The sequence below is a fragment of the Podarcis vaucheri genome (genome assembly GCF_965113315.1).
Source record: "Podarcis vaucheri genome assembly, chromosome: 1".
Lineage (NCBI taxonomy): Eukaryota > Metazoa > Chordata > Lepidosauria > Squamata > Lacertidae > Podarcis > Podarcis vaucheri.
The window spans coordinates 119,524,178-119,547,310 of NC_138759.1; the positions used below are offsets into that span (position 1 = coordinate 119,524,178).

At 39.3% G+C, this 23,133-nt stretch overlaps 1 protein-coding gene across 7 annotated transcripts in view; it reads left to right on the top strand.

Moving 5' to 3' along the window:
* OLA1 (Obg like ATPase 1) overlaps positions 1-23,133 on the top strand; it is a 90,436-nt gene that overhangs the window by 15,716 nt on the left and 51,587 nt on the right. The window contains exon 2 of one of the 7 annotated variants that reach the window (XM_082203639.1): positions 19,252-19,349. The exons of 5 other annotated variants lie outside the window; for them this stretch is intronic. The gene's annotated coding sequence lies outside the window, so the exon portion shown is untranslated. Of the gene's footprint in view, positions 1-10,364; positions 10,384-19,251; positions 19,350-23,133 lie in introns of those variants that run through there. One more of the 7 variants, XM_082203640.1, reaches the window with a different exon arrangement.

Below are 23,133 nucleotides of genomic sequence, written 5' to 3' on the forward strand. Positions count from 1 at the left end.
AAGAAGGCATAAAGAGGACCAAACAACTTGGAGGGAAGTGTTTTGGGGTGGGAGTGGTATCCTGAGCATGTAATTTCTCACAATTCAAAATAGGCGTTCATGTCTCATTTTGTGTTTGGTTTTCAGCAACATGAGATTAAAATGTTCCTATATGATGGTTTCTCCTTTCGTCAGCACTTTGGTCCTTGGATGTGGTAGTGATGTGGGTTTTCGGGAAGAAATTGAATTTATTCTTCCCCTTCCCCTGTATAACCTTCTTATGCAAATCAGTAGTTTGCGCAAGAATATTTTCAGTTTGCATTGGGAAAAAATTCTGACAAACAATGTGTCCACCCATACACCACAAGTAAATGATCTGAAGTATTTGAAAGGAGGGGAGGAGGAATTAAAGCACATCTGATGTGCCTTTATGTATAATTTTTAATTTGAATATTTGTAAGAAAACAAAGACAATAGCATGTTCTTAACTTACATTGTTTAAAAGTGAGAGTTGGAATCCAAAGGTACACACTAATACATTTCAACAACCCAAAGAACTGTTCATGATATGCTGACTTACATATTTGCTAGGCATGATCACTTGAAAAACATTAATACAGCTTTGAAATTGTTGTGCTTGCCCAGTACTGTAGTTACAGCTGGCATCTATTAATTGTTACCAATGAACTTAGGGAACTGAATGTTTTCAGTGGGGGAAAAAGGCACGGGAAAATTTTCTGCTGTACATTCTTGAAAGTAACTTAAAATATTGTGGTTCTTGGTGAAGAGAAGACTTCATGCAGCTACACTCTTGTTTTACTTTAAAATGCAAGTGAGATTTATTTTAGAAGCTTATATTCTGCTACTTTTCAAAAAAACTTGGAAGTGGCATTTAACAATAAAATATGCATACAGTTTGCACTTTAGTCATAAATCTTGTCAAACTATGTGTACAGCACTATATTCTTGGTGTGGATTTGATGATATCACCCTGTTCTAGCCTAGCTTTTGGACCAAGATTGTTCTAAGCACCTCTGATCTTTTTACACAGCAGATAAGTCTTAAAAAGCCCATATGTCTGAAGGACAACCATCTCTGGCAATATAGTAGTGACAAGTGGCATACTATTTATAGACAGCATTTGCTAAGTTTCCCAGCAGGGACTTATATATCTGACATTGTAGTCCAGAAACAAGAGAGCTGCCTGCTAAGCAACAATGACAGTTTTTCTTACTATTCCAAATAGTATATCAAGATAATATACTGTACCAGGATGGTTGAAGAGTAACGTGTTGCCTTGCAAAGCTTACTATACTTTTTGTGGCTTCTTTTGGAGTGAGTTTTAACTTCTTAATCCAAGCTCCTTGAAACTGAAACGATAGTGTGTAATTAAAACAACAATCTGGTGAAACAGACCTAAGAAAGACCAGGGGGAAGCTCATCATTCTGTTATCCACCAAGGATCCAAAATTTTTGGATAAAGGGTAGCATATAAATTTAATAAAAACAAAATATTAAAAATGCCCTGCTCTGCCAGGGTAGTGTGCATCCAACCCTGTTATAATTGAAAGTACAGGGGGCAACCATTTTGCTCGGGGGTTCCGTTCCTGGCCTCCACACACATTGGTGGAGCCAGCCAACCTTGCCCCACACGGTTCCATCTTCTGGGTCCAAAAGGACCTGCATGTCAGCAGCCGCACGTCAATTGGACATGCACAAAAAGGTCACCCCACCTGTACTGTAAGGGAAGTACTAATTCTTCAAGAGTCCACATTTTCCCAAAGTCCCTCTGAATCATAGTCTGGCTTTGCACAAACTGTGAACCAGGTCATTCTCTGCTTGCATTTCTTTTGCCAAAGTTTGTGTTCCTTTTTGTTCTCATTTGGACCAGATTTTCATTTTCTGAAGGAAGCCTACTTGCCTTAGCTTCTGACATTCAACTTGTTAACCATGCTAGAAGTTTCATGACCTTGGTAGTGAGTATTCTGATCTGTGGTAGATGTTCTAGCTGAGCTTCTATTATTGTGGATTTTAATTATCATCCTAAGCATTCTGGAGAGATTTGTCCCTCTTGATTTTCCTTTCAACTTCCCTTTTACCAGTCCCCTTATTTTAAAGAAATTTTTCCTTTTGAAGTGAAATCTGACTGTACCAGGCTTTGTGAGCAATTACTCACTTATGTGTTAAATTTGAAAGCACTATGGTCACTGTTTCTAAACTGCCCACAGCGCTTGTATCTTGCACCAGGCCCTGGGCACCACTTAAGTCCAGGGTTGCCTCCTCTTTGGATCAACTCCATGACCAACTGTTCTTGAGCACAGTCATATAGGGTATCTAGAAATTTTATCTTAGTTGTGACTGGAGCAAGCATTTATCCTGTTTTTGTTTGGGCAGTTGAAGTCATCCATTACTACAACGTTTCCTTCTTTGATGCTTTTTTGAATTCATTATCTCAAGACCACTCTAGGCATATTGGTCATGGGGATGGTAATACACCCTCTTTCCTAAGCTATTCTCGGGACTTGGTGTGCCACTCACATCTATTCTGTGGTGAAATCTACCCCTTTTGAGATTTTCAGCTCCTTGAACACTATGTCCTCTTTGATGGTGCAGAGTAGCATTGTCTCCAGCATAACATTCCCTGCCCTTCCTATAGACTTTGTACCCAGAGATAATTGTGCCCCACTGATTCTCTCCTGGTTTTATTATAATGCCTAGGAGAATACCTTCTACTAAAGTGCTCACTCACATTGAATAGTCATGATACCATATGATTTATTTACTTTATTGCACTAGATTTTAGCTTCATACATTTTATATTTCAGCATTAGGTAGCTAATACTTGCATATTCCAGCTCTAAGCTTGATTTTAAATGTCAGTGCTATTGTACTGGTTTCATTTAAATAATTTTGCTTTACTTTGTAAGTCTATCAAACTAACATGTTGAGTGTTTGGCTGTTGGAGACTTTATAGGTGATCTAATAAATCATTTTGTAAAAATGCTGCTCTGAATGGGTTAAAACAGTTCTTTTCAGTGTTTCTTTTTACAAGCCACCTGTTGCCTTCTATGCATAAGTGTATAAATTTGAACAAAGTGCTCATCACTTGTCAGCCATCAGTGGCAGCATAAAAATTACTTGTGGTGCTTGCTTTGCAAGAAGTTCTTTTGTGTTTGTGACACCAGCTTTGTTTTATACAATTAAAGTATTACACGCTAGAATAATCTAAATTGCAGCCACTAAACGGTGATGTAGTTCTTTTTTTTTCATAGAGCTGAATTTGTTTACTGATTGTATGCAGCTATTGACTACTGCTTTAACATGACAGGTCCCTTGGAGAAGTGCTTTTCCCCCTGCTAGTACGGAAAGCTTTTCATGCTCATTAAAAAGTTCATTTATTTATGATTAGTCTTTTATTCCCTATATTTTTTTAAAATAGCAAACTAAGAGCATTTTTAAGTGATTTTGAGATCTATAATAAAATGAAGTAATTTATACTTCAAGGGGGATTGCATAATGTTTCACAACATGGTTAGCAGTTATAGTGTATAACATTAGAACTGTGCTAGTCCCTTAAGGGCAATTGGGCTCATGTACCAGGTGCAGCTTTATGCTAAGTGACTCTGTCTGCTGTACCTCCAAACGTTGCAATTCTTTATATATATGTGTGTGTGTGTGTGTGTGTGTACACCTATCTATATTGAAAATCCTCCCATCCAAAACATGTAAAGAAAAGCATTGTCTACAGCTTGGCTCTTGGAATCAAATGCATTTGCAACAACAAAGATAAATATCAAAAAAGGATCGTTGGACTTAAAGAGCACCTTCTACATATCCACATGTAATTGATTGCAACATCCACTGGGTTTCCATTGTGTCTAGAGAAAACCTCCTCCATCAGAATGAGGTGTCAGTAAACAAAGAATGTTTCCCATTTGTGGTAGCTTTCCATATATCTTCCATTGTCTGGCAATCAGAGAAAGATACCCCTGGTTAGCAAATTCTGAAAGTCATGCTAAAGCTGTCAACAAGCCTCCTGTTAACAGCATTTTGCCAGCCTCCAACTAAATATATGCAGACTATCAGTGAGAGCTTTATTGAATCCACTTTACAGCATTCCTGGATCTCATCTTTGTAACACTAAATTCTGTATCACCTGTTTGCATCTCATGGAAACAGCTACTTTCAAAAGCACCAGGACAGGTAGGACATACTACATCAAGCAGAATATCACTTGCAGGTCCTGCAGGTATAATCACTATTGAGTGCAAAAAAAGGAAGTCCTATTCAGTACATAGGTAAAACTACAACTGACCTATGCACCACAAATCTGCAATTTTGACAAAAAGTCGAGCAATCAGTTGTTAAAACATTTCAGTTCTGAGAAACACAGACTGTCAGGCATATCAATAACTGCTATAAAGGTGCTAACAGATCCAACAATTTTGGTTAAGAGGGAGAACGTCAGACTGGGGCCATGTGGTGCCAATGTGTCCAGTGTGTACATGCAGGAAGATAATACTAGTATCACTTAGCATCAGCAAGTGAAGCCCGTTTGAGCATTCCATCTTCATCACAGCAGCTGATGAAGGTGGAAGCCAAAATGTTTTGCCACATAATTTTTAAAAATACATACAGCTTGGAAGAATCTTTTCTGACTTGCCAGAATAATCTGAAATTGAACTGGTTTCCCCAGAGAACATTTCTTTAGAAAGCAGAAATATAGAGGAAAACCCAAGATCAGCATTCAAAAACCCCCATTGTTCTAGGTACATTTTGTGACAGGGAATTTCCTTAGCGTGAGCAGTTTCTGAGCTCTGGGCACAGTACTGCGCCTAAGATTTCAGATTAAAACTGCAGAGTGGAAGGAAGGGAGGACCTTTTTCTGCCTCCCGACTTCCAGCTACTCTCTAAAGACTGGAGAAGATACCCTCTTAAGAATATTAGGGGGGTGGGGAGGGAAGGACTAGACCATGTGAAAAATGAACACAATATTTTAGCTGCAGTTCATTCATTTTTAGCTTTGAATTCTTGTTGTAAAAGGGCACCTAGACAGTCGGTTGTTGCGCCCATAACCTAGGTTTAAGGTGCCATTTAGCTCCTAGCTTTCATATCTCAGTTTCTAACACTGCCCAAGAGTGTCTCAAGTGAAAACATTCAACAATGGAGAAGGAATGTAACTCAGTGGTAGACATCTGCTTGCATATCAAGGTCTGAGGCTTCATCCTCACCATCTCCAGGTACAGCTGGGAGACCCCCCTATCTGAAACCTTGGAGATCTGCTACCAGTTAGTGTAGATCGTACTGAGCTCAATGGACCAATGGGTCTAGCTCAGCATAAAGTGGATTCCTATGTTCTTATGTCCCCAAGCATGAAATCGAATGATCGGAATCTTCTACAAGTTTGTTCTGGTATCTTTTTAATGAGATACAGTCAAATAAGAAGCTAAGAACAATTTTTGTGTGTGGGGAAAGTGGAGAATCTAGACCAGTTTCCCCCAATTCGATGCCCTCCAGAAGTTTTGGAGTACAGCTCCCATCATCCCTGATCATTGGCAGTGCTAGCTGGAGCTGATGGGAGCTGAAGTCCACAGCATTTGGAAGACACCAAGTTGAGGAAGGCCGACCTTGGCTAAAAGCAAGCCTCCAGCAGGCCTAAACAGTTGCCCTATACAACCATAAGATTTCGAGGCTTTATATGTGAGTCCTGAGAATCATTGCAGGTTGCAGAAGGTGCTTGTGTGAGTTAAGCATTTGTGTATTTCGGAATCCAAAGCTCTACAAAACAAGGTTGGTTCTATCCTCCCCCAATGTGGGGAATATGACATGTATCACTTCAGCTGCTAACATATGTCCATCTTGCAGGCCAATCTTCTGTGTGGGGCATTCTGTAGCATGCTTGGAAGTTACTAACTTATTGAGTTGTTTCTGGATTTGCTTTATGGCATAGGCATATCCAGCAGGTTTCTTGGTAGTGGAAGTAGGTATTCTTGCTTTCTTGGTCGTGGAAGTCGGAAAGGAAAACCAGCGCCCTCTTGCATTGATGTTTTTCATCTGCCCCATAATTTGCTGGAGATGATCAGTAATAATGGTCAGCAACAGTGTGTAGGAAGAGAATTGCCAAGATGCTGCAAAACTCCAAACAGCAGAAATTGAATCTTCCAGTGACGGTTAGCATAACTGGTGACGATGGCCAGGAGCAATGTAGGGCAGTGCCATTAGTCCCACATAATCAAAGGCAATAGTTGAAGCTGGAAAGTAGAAGACATTGCACACTAAATCTGGTTCTAAAACTGCTGTTTAGTAAATTAACCCATTAAGCCGCCCAGGAGCTACTAGGGTGGCGCTGGCTGCCAGAAAGGCGGTGGGAGTGGAAGACTACATTTTACCTTTGTATTTTAAAACTACAATAGCTTTGAGTGTTAATGGAACAGAATTGCTATCTTCAAGCAAATTATTGTTGATTTTTAAAGAAACCTTTTAAAGTATTGCTGTTAGGCTTCTTTAAGGCTATTGTTACAAACTGAAAGTACAGTGTAAGTACATTTAGTAAGGTAAAGGTACACCTTCAAACTGAATTGACCTGACAACCCCCACAGTGATTTTGTTCACTAAAGCGCTACAGGATTTCAGTGATTAGACCCTAAAAGGAGCATGCAAACAAGGTTACTACCTGTTTTGATTGTTTTCTAAATGACAACCTGAAACTAGTTGGAAGCTTTAAGCATATGTGAGTACAATTTCCTATAGTTTCTCCCTATTTTTGTGGGGTGCTTAGTGTGATGTTACAGTGGTAAAAGTGTCATCTACTGTACTTGTAGAAGTAAAACCGGCGGATGCTGGCAAATGTGGCGGAAGAAGAAAAAGTTTGTATAAATATATAGAACTGCTAGCTTCAGTGTACATTTGTGTGCTATTTGTGTGGGGCAGCAGTGTATGTCTCAGAATTATGAGAACAATGAATTATGAGAACAATTGCAAGTTCTTTAATTTTGCAATTGAGATTGAAGATACATCTGCAGAGAGTGGCTTTGAGATTTTTTAAAACTAAGACCTTAAAATATTTTATTTAAGAAAGTAGCTTCCAAAAAGTAAGCAAGAATGGAAAACGTAAACAACCTTGTTACATACATTGTATTGGCCTCCTTGTTTTGTTTTGTTTGTTCAAATATTCTTCACCACTGCCAAATAAGGAGAATCTGATTTTTCTATTAAAAAAACACGTGCAGTCATCAATATTTTTAGAGAAATTATTTTGAAATTTCCATGTATTAACTTTTCTGCTACTTTACATGGAGTGAAATGGAGCATGTATATAAGAGTAAGGCACTGTGAGTGTTGCTGCTGGTAGCAAAGGGGCTGGTGATGTTTTACCCCAGAAATTATACCCTAGCAGCACATTGTCTGGTTCTTCCATAGTTTCTTATACAATAGGCAGTTCACAGATCAACAGTACAGTCCTAACTATGTCTACTCAGAAGTAAGTCCTACTGTATTAATTGGAGCTTACTCCCAGGTAAGGGGATTTAGGGTTGCAGCCCAAGTCTCAATTCCCTAACAGGTAGATTTTCCATAAGCGAAATTCTGTCCATTTGGAAATTGAAAATATCCATATATTTTATAACATCATTGGTCCTCTGCTAAGTGAAGTTTTTTATACTATCAATTAACTAGTGAATATCGTTTTCATTATTCTTCCATTATGTTTTGAAATAATTGTAATAGCTTTCTGGATTGTTGAGGCTGTCTTAGCAAATCAGTGAGATTTAGGTGGTTGCAGAAGAGGTAAACAAAAAAAATGGTACCTTCTCCTGGGTTTCCTAATAGGTGACTTGGCAGTTACAGACTGTCTGCAATATTGGAGTGCCCCTGTAAAGTTGTGGCCTATTGAACACAGTTCTCTTTGTGCTCTTGACCTTTTGGTTCATCCTATTCTGCTTGATGGGACGCGGGTGGCGCTGTGGGTTAAACCACAGAGCCTAGGACTTGCCGATCAGAAGGTTGGTGGTTCCAATCCCCACGACGGGGTGAGCTCTTGTTGCTCGGTCCCTGCTCCTGCCATCCTAGCAGTTTGAAAGCATGTCAAAGTGCAAGTAGATAAATAGGTACTGTTCCAGCGGGAAGGTAAACGGCATTTCCGTGCGCTGCTCTGGTTCGCCAGAAGCGGCTTAGTCATGATGGCCACATGACCATCTGTACATCGGCTCCCTCGACCAATAAAGCGAGATGAGCGCTGCAACCCCAGAGTTGGCCACGACTGGACCTAATGGTCAGGGGTCCCTTTACCTTTACCTTTATTCTGCTTCATATTTTAATCAAAAATGGATTTCTATATACAGTATAAAACAAAAGGGAATAAGGTGTGCTGACTGTGTTCACACATCATGTTAAACCATAGTTAATGTTTAACTATTGTTAATATGAATGGGAAGTGTGTTGGTGCGTGCTTCTCAAAAGTCATTGCTTCATTTCTTCTCTGCTCCTAGCCATGCCAGGAGCAGCAAACCACATCACATATGCCATCTGAGCCTGGGCTTATGGTTTTAAACTCCAAAACAAATCAAGAGCAGTAAGCAAAGAGTGAAAACTGCTTATAATTTCCACAATTGTACCCATGATACAAAGTATTTGTATGTCACAGTAACTACATGTGGTTTTACAGGGAATTTCCACCGTAAGGATCTATAATAGGCAACCTCTGGAACTTCATATGAAAATTCCATGTGAAAAATCATATCATTTTTGCCATATATAACACAGCCTGGCTCACATAGAAAATATAGCATCAAAGTGAGTCTAGGGCCTGGTTCAGACTGTCATTCCAGGCTTCATAAATATGGCTTATTTGCATGGTTCATTAACTGTCAAGCATTAAGCCAGAGTTGCTCATTATGGAAATAATTCTGAACGCGGGCTTATTGCCGTCTTAGATCTTGGTTCAGAAGCTGGTGCCCAGTGAGAAGAGAGATGGGGAGTTGCAAGAGAGCCATGCTTGGCCTAGGTGGTCACACCCAACTTCACAAACCGTGGCATGACCCATGTGGTTAAACTACTTTAGCTTCCCTTTAGACTTATTAAATCTGAGTAAGATAAACAAACTGTGGCTTATGAAGCCTTGAATGGTTGTTTGAACCAGCCCAAGTCTGTTTGCAATGCAGATTAATGTGGGTTTTAGACACAGATGCAGATCAAATGCATATTAGTCCAAACATAAGCTAATAATTAGAAACAGACCAATTTCATTTTATTGGCAGTTACTGGTTAAACCTCTTTTTGGTCTTCTTCAGTCTGGGTAATTAAATTTTATAGTTTATTGTTGTATTTGTTTTAAAAAATATTAGGACTTGAATCTCTCTAAATTTGTCCTTGGTATATTTTACTAAGATTTAAACATTTAAAAATTTAAAACTATTTTTTTATTAAGCAATAAATGCAGATTTCTCAATAATTAAGCAAAATCTGGTGAAGTTTACTGTGTAGATTTTATTAATGTTGGACTAAAGTGTTAAGAATGTGCCACCTACCACATTTAATACTTTAGTAATTAATGGCTGCAGTACTTAAGAGAAAAAAATGTTGCTTTTCAGAAGCAAACCAATATGAGGAATGCCTTAGGAACATTATTAATGCTTTAGTTTACAAACTTTACTGGCACATATTCAAACTCCTTCAGAATTTTACTGATCATTTCAATTCTTTTTAAGTGCTTTAAGCCAAATCTAGTATATAGAAATTTTCATTTATTTGCTTCTGTGCATTTGTTTTTAAAGAGAAATATGAATACAGCCTTTTTACTGTTTGTAAGAAACATTTACAGAAGCAGGCTTAGAGTGCAGAGATGCATGTCAGTATTCAGAATTCATATTTCCCTTGAACAGATGATTGTGATAAAAATGGTGCATGGTGTGTTTTCATTGCCTGTTGAAAGACTTGCATGCAGTTAAAATAAGCATTTTGATGGTGGTTGAATTAAGAGTTTTTTTTGTCAGTCTCTTCTCATCATGGATGATTAGACTAAAATGTCTGCTTGTCTTGACTTGAGATCACCACAGCTTCAGATAACATGCTTTGTGATTGAAGGTCGAAATATTTTGAATTCTAATAGGCTGCCAGATGAATTGCTTGAAATAGACTGTAAAATTTCAAGGCTTCCTTTTCCATCTGCTGTGAAAAGAACCATTGGGAATGGTCGAGCTTGATGATCATAGAATTACTGGATGGTGATTCTAAAACCCTCAAAGGGAAGTTGCTATGGCGATCTAGTTCCAAACTGTGAAATGATTCACCTTTGAAAGGCTTCAGGGTCTGAGAAGCTGAACACATCATTGTTCAGGTGGTCATTGGTTAGGAAATTGCTGGTGCCTGTGTAATCAGCACTCCTGTGGTAGTTAACGATCTAAAAAGGTTTGTTCTGAATGATGTGGGACAACAGCAATATGCATGAGATGGCTTCTAAACCTTAGTTTGTAAGTCTGGTGCTTGTAAAAATATAGTCAACTAAATGGGGGAGAACAGAACTGCTTTATCTGGAAGCCTTTTTAAAGACAGAAATTTGCTCCATGATGGATGTGGCATGTAAAGTGGATAGAAGTGGAAATATGGTCTTCTAGCATCCATCTGGGCAAAAATCTTTTTTAAATGAATGAAGGGAATATGGTGTGTGCATTGGGTGGGGTATTCATAATCACATATTTTTTTTTTTTTAAAAATGTAATACTACTAAAATGTGATTTTATTGTAACTCAGGATCTACACAATATTTCGAATGAGCTCTATTACCAAGCTAATCCCAATTGTTCTTGGACCTTCAAGGAAATATGCTGGTTACATTCTGCTTATGAAGAAGTAGACTACAATTGAGTTGGGGTCTTGAGCAAGGATTTAAACGTTTTTGGTTATTTGGCATCTTGTTGTTCAAGATGGAGAAGCTAAGAACCTCAGCTAGCAAAGCCCCCAGTTTGCTGTTATCAGGAAGGATGGACCTGTGTTCCTTACACAGCTGACTTGCTAACATTCACTTATTTATTTAATTTATATATTGTCCAATAACACATGTTCTCTGGGTAGTTTACAAGTGTAAATTCAGACAATGAGGTATAAAAACAGGACATGAAATCTGAAACAAAATCAAATCTATATATAAAGGATGCCTATTCACAATGATATTAAAGTTAGTGACGGATCCTACAATATGGGAAGGAAATAAATTTATAGAAAGAAAGTTTCCCTTCTTCTCTGCTTCAAGCAACCTTTTATTTTTAAAAATTTGTTTCCAAAATACAAACACAAAGAACAAAATGGTTACATAAGGTCATTACTAAGAGAAGGTGATGCCTATAACACAATTTTCCTCTTTACACGTAAGTAGGTCTGTATGTAAGTTTCTTTGGCATCTTGGCAATTTTATTTATTATATTTTATCATAATATTACAACTTCTACTTAATTTCCCTAATCTGAGGAAGGCCCACCATGAACAATGTGTATGATCAGTCATGGATGGATTGCTGCTGGGGAGAGTGGGTAGTTGCCTAAATTGAGACACCTACTGGCTGTAGCAGATCCTGCCTCCCCACCGAGGCTTTTCAGGAGACTTGGGTACCACAGGGGTGAGGAAAAGATAGAAAAAATTTCCTCCGTTAGCTTTTTGCTGTTCACATTTTAAGATCCAAGCAAGCATCTTCCAGACTTCAAAATCTCCCTTTACAGATTAATTGGCAGATTCCAATCATGCTCTCAACAGTCCCATTTAGGCCGCAAAGTTGATAACTAGTTAACCACAACATGCAAAAACTGTAGTTCTGGTTGAGACAGCTTGAATTTGCTAGGCCATTCACTATTGACTGGATCAACCTTTTCAGATGTTTCAGCAGCAAGAAAAGCATGTTTCTTAGTTCTCATCACCCTTTCTTAAAAAGAAAATGCCACTATTAGCATCTGCACAGTTGATCACTATGCAACGTCTATGCACCTGCAGCAATTGCAGAATTTACTCAATTTGTGCCCTCTTTCTAAATGGCTAGATAACCCCTCCCCAGAATCACGTATTATTATCTCGTTACTCTACTCTCTCTACTTTACCCCCTGCATAGCTCCTGTGCCCTACCTTATTGCTTCATCTCCAATATGAGATAATTGAACTAATGACCATTAGAGGCCCATGATCCTAATGAGGTTGGAGAACACATTTTGGCAAATCCTGGCTCTCCTTCTGACTTATACACACATGGTCTAAATTGTTTTCCTGTGCTAGTGCCCCACTTCATATTAGGAAGGCGTTTTTATCTTTTAGCCTTGCCCTGGTTTGAGAACAACTGGGTTAGTTATCATGATGACTAGGCTCTTCCCATCAGTGCATTTCTGACATAAATTTAGTACTTGCATATGATTAGTCTAACAGTTCATAAAGGTAGGGGGAATTGGGACAAAGAGATCCTCTCTGATCCTTGCAAGATGATGGTAGATGGGGTGGGTGGGTAAGTAAGCTAGCATTGCTATCCCTCAGACCTATACAGTACATGTTTACTTGGAAGCACTTTAGAGCCTTTGTCCTGGTCCTTGTGTGTTTCTTATTTGTCACTGGCTGGGTCCCTTGATCCTCCCTAAATGTTTTTACAATCTAATAGAATTTCAGTTAACATTAGAATATTCTCTCTCTCTCTCTCTCTCTCTCTCTCTCTCTCTCTCTGTGTGTGTATGTGCGTATGTATAAAATATGTGTGTGTGTGTGTGTGTATATATGTATATGTATATGTATGTATATAAAAGTTGCACACACTGTAAGTTCCTAGTTCATTAGAACCAGTGAAAAACTGAGAATTAAAATATGCTTTAGTGGCACAAACTCTAAACAGGACTTGTAAATCAAACAAAATGATTATTTCCAAAGTCACTGAGTACTTCCATTTAAACTATATTTATACATAATATTGGAAAAAAATCTAGTTAACTTTAAAATATGTAAGTTCTTGCCATTTAGGGTTCTATGAAGCTGATCATCAAGAGGGTTGCAAATCGTTGACTGTTTCTATTTTCAGAATTCCACATCCCTGAGTAATTTGCTTTAATTTCACCCAATCTAACCTATACTTCACACCGTCACCATTCAGCTCTTAATAGCTATGTTCTGTGCATAAGAAAAGCATATAAATGTCCACAATTACACTGCAAATGATTACAACTAGTTAGTGTTTTATGAAGCACTGTAGAACCAAAGTTATAAAGTATTTGAAAAATTATTCTCCCGAAGGCATTTGTCAAGAGAATTTTCTTTTTCAGCTATATATTTAACTTGTTGACATGCATGCCTCTAGCTGAAAAAAAATGTTCATTCTTACAAAATGCTCAAGTAGAGATTGCATAAATTGACTTTTAATTCTTTCAGCATATGTTTATGTGTTATCCTCTTTACATAGAAATTTATTGTCATGGAATCAATGCTAGACTTCCACCCTGACTTAACAATATTATCTCCCACGATGTTTATTCTGGTCTCAGATTCTGTACTTTTATGGAACAATTCTGGGAAGATAGTGTATTAGGCTGAGAGCAGGCATTCCCTCCTTTCAACTGAAAGTTTTGAGCAGGTTTTAAAAAGTTTATTGAATGTGTGCATCATAATACCAGGAATTGGACTGAGGAGCCAGTGTTTTATCTTGCTGTAATTACTGGAAGCTGTCTGCGGACAAACGCCGACTCCCTCGGCCAGTAAAGCGAGATGAGCGCCACAACCCCAGAGTCATCTGCGACTGGACTTATCGGTCAGGGGTCCCTTTACCTTTAATTACTGATGAGTTAGGGGGAATAACTTTGGCTTTATCAAGAGGAAGCCAGAGCAAAAATGGACAGAAATGCTGGGAAAGTAGTTCAGGTCACTCAGCCAGTGTTTTCTGCCTATTACCTGAATAAACCAAGAATGAGCTTTTCTCTCTTTTTTTTGGCAGAGAGTTGAAGCAAGAGCAAAGAACTTGCATAAATACTTTCCAGGCCTTGAATCCAATGTTAGAAACTGGGGTAGGAATGCTAGGAACCATGTGGCTCCTGGGACCTAGGTTGTGGGCACCAAAACAAAATGTCTAGGGACCTTTTGTTGTTGCTGCTGGTGGTGGTGCATCAGGTGGTCAGCGGGGTAGCACGGTAGGAAAAAGAGGCGTTTGCTACCTTTGTACCCTGCCAAACACCTGATTCACCTGGCAGAGCGCTGAAGAGCTGTTTGGCAGGAATAGCGCTGCAGCAAAAGATGTGTGTCTTTTGCGGCCACTGTGCCCGGCAGACCAGCTGACTGCAGCCAGGAAGGTGGAGATGCTAGGCGCCAAGGGTGACACCTGACATCTCCAACCAGTCACGAAAGGCTGGTTGCCAGTTGCAAAATGCGACCAGAGCTGGGCTAATTCAAATGCTGCTTGGATCTAGATGTCTTGCATGATTAGAAAAGCACTTGTTCTTATACAGTACAGGCTTGCCAAATTCCTCCAGTTTTCCCATTCTTCTACAGCCCCCTGTAGCCCATCCTACACCATTTTAGGTGGATCATCAAGTGGGTGTTTTTTGGGGGACATAGAATAGAAGCCAGGAAATCCTTCCTGTGCAAACAGAGGTCTGCTTGATTGCCTCTGGATCCTACCTTGTGGTTTCATTTTCACATTTCTCCTTCTGTGAGAGTCCAAATATCCAGCCAGGCAACTCTTATGCCTCTGCATCAATAGCCACAGGTTACAGGTCATTTGTTTGTCAGAGAGCAATTCATCCCTCATGCTTGCTAAGCAGGGGTGCCAACTTGAGAAAAATATTGTGGTGGCCCAGGTAAGCCTCACCCCTGCATCACATGAGGCAATGCACACACACAATTTGAATGGGAATGCCCATCAACTTTGTGGGGGCCCAGCCCCCTCAAACATTTTATTGGGTGATCAAGCCCCCGTGCCCCCTAGGTGTTGGCTCCTATGTTGCTGAGCTTTCCCAAGGTGTATATAGAAGCTACAGTATGCTTACATTACAGGCTAATGTTTTGTAGCCGAATTAGTATTTTTTCATCTACAGAATGTATCAAAATAAAAAGACCAGTTTCTTTCTAATGTAAGCATAAAAGTGAAATAAGCAAATTGGTAGGTAAAAGGGACATGTTTAGAAAAATGTGAAAGAGCAGATCTGTGTATTGGACCATAACAGTTATTTATTCCATGTTTGCTTAGAGACCTAAGTATCAAAAGTGAATTGGTGCACATATTATTTTAGTTTTCTGCATTACTTTCCACAGTAGACAAAGCACAGGCTCCTTCATATTTAAGTCAAACTAGTTTCCTGTGCTGTATCATAAAACTTTCAGTCCAATCAGCAACTGCATTTAAATACTGCAAATTGTAGCAGCAAAACAATAATTCTGCTGATTAGCCCCTTTCCATTTCTTGTAAGTGAACTGTTTATGCTGTTGAGTACCTTTTGAAAAAAGAAAAAGCCAAAACAGCCTTGATTAGTCAAGGAGTAATTGGATGACTTGATTTTAGCAAGAGAATGAATTGGTTGATGATAGCCTGTAACTAAGTGTAGTGGTTCTGTTCAGAGGAATACATAACATAGAGTCATCAGATCTTGACAGGTATAACATAAGCACTGGCAAAATCTCTGGATGTTTTGAAATAATTGTCATATGGACGGTGTAAGAAATGGCAGAAGAGTGTGCATATTGTAGAATATATCTGAAGGCAACTTATAATTTAAAGTGTGCATACAAAATGTAGATAGATTTTGCCATACTAAAATATGGGGTGGGGAGAAACAAGGTAGACTGCTAAGAATGTGTTAGAAGATCATGGTGCTTTTACTGTAGTGCAGAAAGAGAAAATTCAGCCTGTGATTGAGAAAAAAAGTGCTGTCAGTGAGGTGTGGTCCTTAAGGATGGGGAAAAGGCCCTGAATAAAGCTGCATTGAGTAAGGAAAGAACTCCGTGTAAATAAAGTGTTGCTGCTGAATATTTGTGGTTATTTAAAAGTTCTGCTTGGGTGAATCATGAATTGGGCAAGGAAAGGAGGAAGAATGCTCAGTCATTGAGACTGGTTCTCAACATTTTATCAAGATGAAAGGAGTAAAGTGATGAAGACAAACTGGAGATGGTGTGAGGTGGGATGTTGGAAATGTTTGCTCCTGGCAACGATGCAATAAAGGGAATTTGCTATCTGTTAGGGGTCAAACGAACTACAAGAGTACTCTTTTGAGGCAGACTTACTGTGTGGCTGATGCAAAGCTGGGATTTCAGATCAAATGGAATTGAGTTGCTTATTTGGTTTATTAAAATCTGTAATGATTTCCTTGAATAGTTGTTGGAAGGTGTTCTTGGACCTAGTTAGATAAAGATGGCCTTTATAGATGTTCACATAATTTCTTCCTTTCATACATTAGGCATGGTTCCATGGTTTCAATAGGGGCTTGCTTAGAAATTTTGAGCCTAAACAGGAAGAACACTTGTGCTTTCTATGTCTGTGTCACAGGAACCTCAGTCATTGAATCCTTCTTCCTTCTCTTGTGACTGTGTCCTCCCAAGAGGCAGAATATTGCTCTTGCATTTGAGAGTTGTACTCTCAGTGTACAACTCAGGACTTGCTTGTACAAAGTGTACAGGAATTATAATTGTCTGTTACTGTACAAAGCCTTGCATTGGGGGATGTGGCTTACCCCACTTTTAGATCTGTCTCTGCAAATATCCAGGATAACTTCTTAAAAATAGCCCATTCTTGACTCCAGTCCACCTTGCACATATAGATAGACTTGTTTCCTCTATGTGTTGTGAGGGGGTGTAATGAAAAAGGAAGCTATTAGAACATGTGATGGTGTTGTAAACATGTATACAAATTTTGGGAAAAGATGATGAAGGAAATCTCTGAAGTAATAGTTTTACCAGTGCCTTTAAACCCCAAAATTATGTCTTTTATCAATATGTGTAAACAACTTGCAAGTTTTCTCTACCATATTACAGGACTGGAAAGAATCCTCAGATTTTTCTTTAAACATTTGGTTTAATAAAGTTATTTTTATCCTCATTTTTGAAAAAAAAGACTAATAAATTACAAGTATCTCAGGTTGCAGCTAAATGTATGGGGTTTGCCTCCATTTGGCAGCCATTTGTTATTTATATCACATTATGCCAATTCTGGGAATGGCAAACCCTGGTGAAATAGGCTTTATTTGATATTTATAACCCTTTTTTTGTACAGTGGTACCTCTGGTTACATACGCGTCAGGTTACGAGCTCTGCTAACCCGGAAGTAGTTGCTCCTGGTTGCTACCTTTGCCCCAGGATGTGAGCAGAAATTGCGTGCCGGAGGCGCCATTAGCAAAAGCATGCCTCAGGTTGAGAATGGTTTCCGGTTACGATTGCACCTCCGGAACGGATTACGTTCGTAACCAGAGGTACCACTGTATTCTCTTTGTATCAGGTCAGTTTTATAGTAACATACAATTTGTTGCATTGTCTCTTGAAATTGTACTTTCTTTTAGGTGGTAATGGCTGTGAAACCAGTTTCTTGTTTTGTATAGCTTTTCTTTTATGTTTTTTACAGAACTGCTATTTCAGCTTCATAATATAATTTTGATTTTTTATTTCTTTAAAGAATTGGGTAGATGACCTGTTTTATATGGGAATATTTAAGGGACAGTTTTCTCACTGGAGGCTGAAGTGGCTTCAGTGATGCAGAGTGCCTTTTTTCAGCTTCAGTTGGTTTGCCATTCTACAGTCATTCCTGGACAGAGATAGCCTGTGCTCTGATAGCCACCTATTTTGGTTTACTGTAGAATCATAGAATCATAGAGTTGGAAGAGACCACAAGGGCCATCGAGTCCAACCCCCTGCCAAGCAGGAAACACCATCAGAGCACTCCTGACATATGGTTGTCAAGCCTCTGCTTAAAGACCTCCAAAGAAGGAGACTCCACCACATTCCTTGGCAGCAAATTCCACTGTCAAACAGCTCTTACTGTCAGGAAGTTCTTCCTAATGTTTAGGTGGAATCTTCCTTCTTGTAGTTTGGATCCATTGCTCCGTGTCCGCTTCTCTGGAGCAGCAGAAAACAACCTTTCTCCCTCCTCCATGTGACATCCTTTTATATATTTGAACATGGCTATCATATCACCCCTTAACCTCCTCTTCTCCAGGCTAAACATGCCCAGCTCTCTTAGCCATTCCTCATAAGGCATCGTTTCCAGGCCTTTGACCATTTTGGTTGCCCTCCTCTGGACACGTTCCAGTTTGTCAGTGTCCTTCTTGAATTGTGGTGCCCAGAACTGGACACAGTACTCCAGGTGAGGTCTGACCAGAGCAGAATACAGTGGCACTATTACTTCCCTTGATCTAGATGCTATACTCCTATTGATGCAGCCCAGAATTGCATTGGCTTTTTTAGCTGCCGCGTCACACTGTTGGCTCATGTCAAGTTTGTGGTCAACCAAGACTCCTAGATCCTTTTCACATGTACTGCTCTCAAGCCAGGTGTCACCCAACAGTCTACCACTGAGATATGGGTGGGGCTGTAATTCAGTAAAAGAGCAACTGCTTTACATGCAGAAAGTCCCAGGTGTGAACCCTGGAAACATTGGTGGGGTGCTTCACATGGCCACTGTAAGACCTGACAATCAGCTGATCGTTGGGTTTTGTGAAGCCCTTATGAAGTGTCCCACAAGACCTAATGATCAGTGCTGGGGACTGTGTATTTGTTTGCATAGTTGGATTTAAAATCGTGTGGGTGAATAAGTGTTGGCTGATGTCATTATTATGTCACATTTGGCTTGCAAGGGGTGGGATAGATAACAGTCTGACCTACTGGACAGATCCAGTTCCCCACTTCTGCTTTATATGTCAACAGATGCAAAACGCGTGAAGTGTAATAATGTACTAAAATGTTGCAATGTTCAGTGAATTTGTTTGTGACTTCCTCTGTTATCATACAAAACTTACTCTTCAGAGGTTTTGACAAGCATTTGCTTCCAGAAATGGAACTCACTGAGTGCTTGTATGAATTGATACAGTATTCAGTGTCCTACCTAATGCAGTTTGCACCACCCATTTGGTTGATTAGTTCTGCATTCTCTTGCAGTGCTTTCTGCATATCAGACAATATTTTCCAGATCTTTTCTGCAAATGTAAAAAAGAAAAAGAAGGCAGCTGTGTCAATCTACACAGGGCACATATTCCAGAGAATGATGTGTATTCTAATTATGTGTACATCTGTTCATTGGATGTTGTGCCAAACTATAATATGGTTCCTCTTACAAACTTTTGATTTCAGAACCCTGAAGGCCATATTCTGGAGCTCTAAGTTGCAAGTGCATCAGTTACTCATGGAGTTCCCTTCATCAAGCCACCTTGAGCAGCATTTGGTAGAATGTGAGCTACAAATGTAACGAATAAAGTAATAATTTCATTGTAGTACTATCTTATTGCCGTGTTCTAGTGTGGCACACTGTGTATTGGATGGAGATGAGTTTGGCTAGTGAAGCGGCAGGAGTGCCTCCCCCTCCTGCTGCGACAAGCTCCTGTCCCCACTAATCTCCCAGAACCAGGAGAGGCATGAAGAGGGCAGAGGAGAAATTTGTGTCACATAGGCACAGTCTCAGATTGCTTAGGGAAAACCCTGGAGAGGAGGTGACTTTAGGCAGTTGGAGAGGGAAGGGGGCTGGGACCTTCTGTCTCAGCAACTGCTTCATGGTGGCAAGACCTACTGGAGATTAGTTGCTGTGCTCATTAGGCCTGACACTGCTGTGAAAATCCTGTTCCCTCCTCCTAATAAAGCATTTACTTCTCTTTACTGCTGGCTTGTTACAGTCATTCAGCCTTGTTTAACTATGTTTTTAAAAAGCCATTTTTTTGGGTCTAGAAATAACACTTAAATAAGCTGCCTGATAATGAGCCAGCCTGTTGATCCATCTAGTTCATTGTTGTCTGTGCTGACTGGCAGCAGCTCTCTAGGATTTCAGGCAGGAGTCCTTTCCAGCCCTACCTGGAGATGTTGGGGATCTTCTGCATGTGAAGCAGCTGCTTTGTCATCAAGCCACAACCCTTCTGCATAACACCACCTCCTTGTCCTCCTTCCTCAGGCTACAGAGAAGCACAAGCTTAATGTAAAGCATTTTGCATGTGATTCATAAACAGCAGATACCGTAGTTTTCCGAGTATAAGACTAGGTTTTTTCCAATAGAAAAGAATGTTCAAAATTGGGGGTTGTCTTATACACGGATAATGCAGGAGATTGCTGCGGCAAGGGCTGTTGTTGATTGGCTGCCACTGCGGCAATTGTGTGGGTGATTGGTGGCGAGCGGGCAGACGATTGATGTCTTCGGCAATGCGTGAGATTGGCAGTGGCGTTCTGGCGGGTGAGCAATTTTCGGCACCCCCCCCAACAACTTTGGGCAATCCTCCCCCCAAAAAAGCTTCAAAAAAAAAAAAAAGCTTAACAACTCTGGGCAATCTCCCCCATTTTCTGAATTTGGAGTCCCCAAAAATAGGGGTCGTCTTATACATGGGGGCGTGTTATACATGGAAAAATATGGTAATTCTGGGAAGATAGTTGAACTGGTGACTTGTGACTGCTTTTGCTGGGTGGGTGATTTCAAGAATTCAGCGCTAAATGCATACACTCTCCTCTTCACTGGACATTCACACTGTCCCCAAATGGCAAAGGTACACAAACTATTGATGCTTTCCCACCACTATATGCTGTGTGCATAAGGAGTCTGGCAAGGCAACTCCTTTTGTTGGCCAGGTGGCATTAGTTTGAGTAGTTGCTAATCTGAAGTTGTTTTTGTTTGTAAAATACATTTCCAGGATATGTGGGGAAATGCTACAAGGAAAAACGTAGGAAAGGTTTGATGGCCATCGATCAAGGATGAAGTACTAGTACATTTCCTGAACTGGCAGAGAGTTGGACCTTTAAGATTCTTACCAAATCTGCTAGACTGTGTTAGTTGTTTTTGTTTTGTTTTTACAAATGAGAAAATAGTTTCAGCAATTTGTTAGTGTAAGCTCTCCTAAAATTGTACATTGTGATTACTATACATATTTAAGCTAGACCCTAGCAGTTCATTTGTATAAATAAAATGTTAAAGAAAATTATTATTACAGTTGTTCATTAGTATAAATAAATGTTTAAGAATGTTGTTATTATTTTTTCAGTAATATATAATAACCTGCAATTATTATTATAATACATTGATAACAAAATATGTAATAATAATAAATATTATTATTATTATTATTAAGAACAATAATAATAATAATTTCACCCTTCACCAAATCGTCCCAGGGTGGTTTATGCACAAGTACAGGAATGAAAAGAGTAAATACAGAAAACTAACAGCTGACACTGGGGCAAGACAGTTTGAGCATATAACGCCAATCCTGACTTGACTGCACTGGCTGCCTGTTAGTTTCCGGGTCAAATTCAAAGGGCTGGTTTTGACCTATGAAGCCTTAATTGGCTCAGGACCACAATACATCAACAACCATCTCTCCCCATATGAACCGACCATGACCCTGTGATCATCATCTGAGGCCCTTCAAAATGTGCCACTTCCGTGAGAGATCCAGAGGGTGGCAACATGAGAATGGGGCTTTTCTGTGGTGGCTTCCTGAATGTTCTCCAGAGTGAAGCTTGCCTGGCGCTTTCATTACATATATTTAGGTGCTAGGCAGAAACATTCCTCCTCTTCCAGGTCTTTGGCTTCATAATAATAATACCACACCCATCTGGCTGGATTTCCCCATCCACTCTGTGTGGCTTCCAACAGAATATTGAAAACGCGGTAAAACATCAAACATTAAAAACTTCCCTAAACGGGGAATTCCCTAAATTCCTTTTAAGCTCTGTGTGTGTGTGTTAGGGATGCCATATTTTAAAAAGTAGAAACCAGGACATTCCAAAAGCTGTTGTGTTTTTTTAAAAAAAAAACAAAACAATGTGATTTTTCGATTTATTTGTGAAAGTTGCTATGCTATGTGATTTTCTCTTTTTGCACTTTGAACTGTCTTGTGGTCCTTGGATGAAGGGCGATATTATTATTATTAACAGTAATAAATAAGAAGAATAAACATGTTTGAAGATCAGGAGGAATATTTTAAATTTAGTGCGAAAAACAATTGGTAGACGATGGAGCAGATGATAAAGAATGAAAATTCGCTAGATATGATGAGCAAAAATTTAATAAGGACCATGGAATTCACAGAAATTGAAGGTTTAATGTGTGTGAGAAAGCGGCATAGAATATTACAAAAGTTAAAATGGGAGACGATACTTCTAAGGCTATGATCCAGGTTAACATCAACAGAGAGAGAGAAGGTAAAAAATAGAGACAAACCAAAGAGATTCCAAAAGAAGAAACACTTACTGGGATTTTTGCCTCTGAACAATGTTGTACCTTTCAATGTCCACATGGCAAAATGCATCTGATTTGCCCTTAGTATGCTAATTGAGAAGCTGCTGTTAATGATTCCGGTTGTGTAATTAGGACAATTTTTTTTTAGCTCTACTGTTCCATGGGTCCTGAGGTGTAAGTATTGTGACATTCCCCATGTGAGGGGAAAGTGATGTGTGAATTGTCTCAAAATATGGTAGACTTGCATCTCTCTAAAAATATGTAGTAGATGTTGCTTTATTTTTTATGACCTCATATGAAGATACAGTAGCTAGCATTCATTCTTTAAAATGTTTTAAAGTCTCATTTCTAGAGTCAGTGGGATTGTTACTAAATAGTGCCTAAAATTTATGTTGCGCATTAATTCATGACTAGGTCTAAATTTTTAAATTATAGTTTGCTACTAAGACATATTTTTAATTTTTGTTTTCATGCTATTATTTATTGAGAACTCAAGAGTATCTCAGTTGAATTACATTGCCACATTATGTCTTTAGAGGGGCATAAAGTCAGTACACATGCTTCAGTAATATCTGGTTGTTTTACCCTTATGTTTCCATTGGCAATTTGAAATTATGGCTTCAACTGCACTTTAAATATGTGATAATAGCATGTGTTTCTAATAAGGGCCAGCACCATTTTGTTGAGATAGTGTGAATGGTTGTCACTCATATATGACAAATGCACCTTCATCTGCTTCTTTGATGGCCCCCTAAAAACCATACCCTCAAATCAGACCGATGAAATTAGCTGCTGTGTAA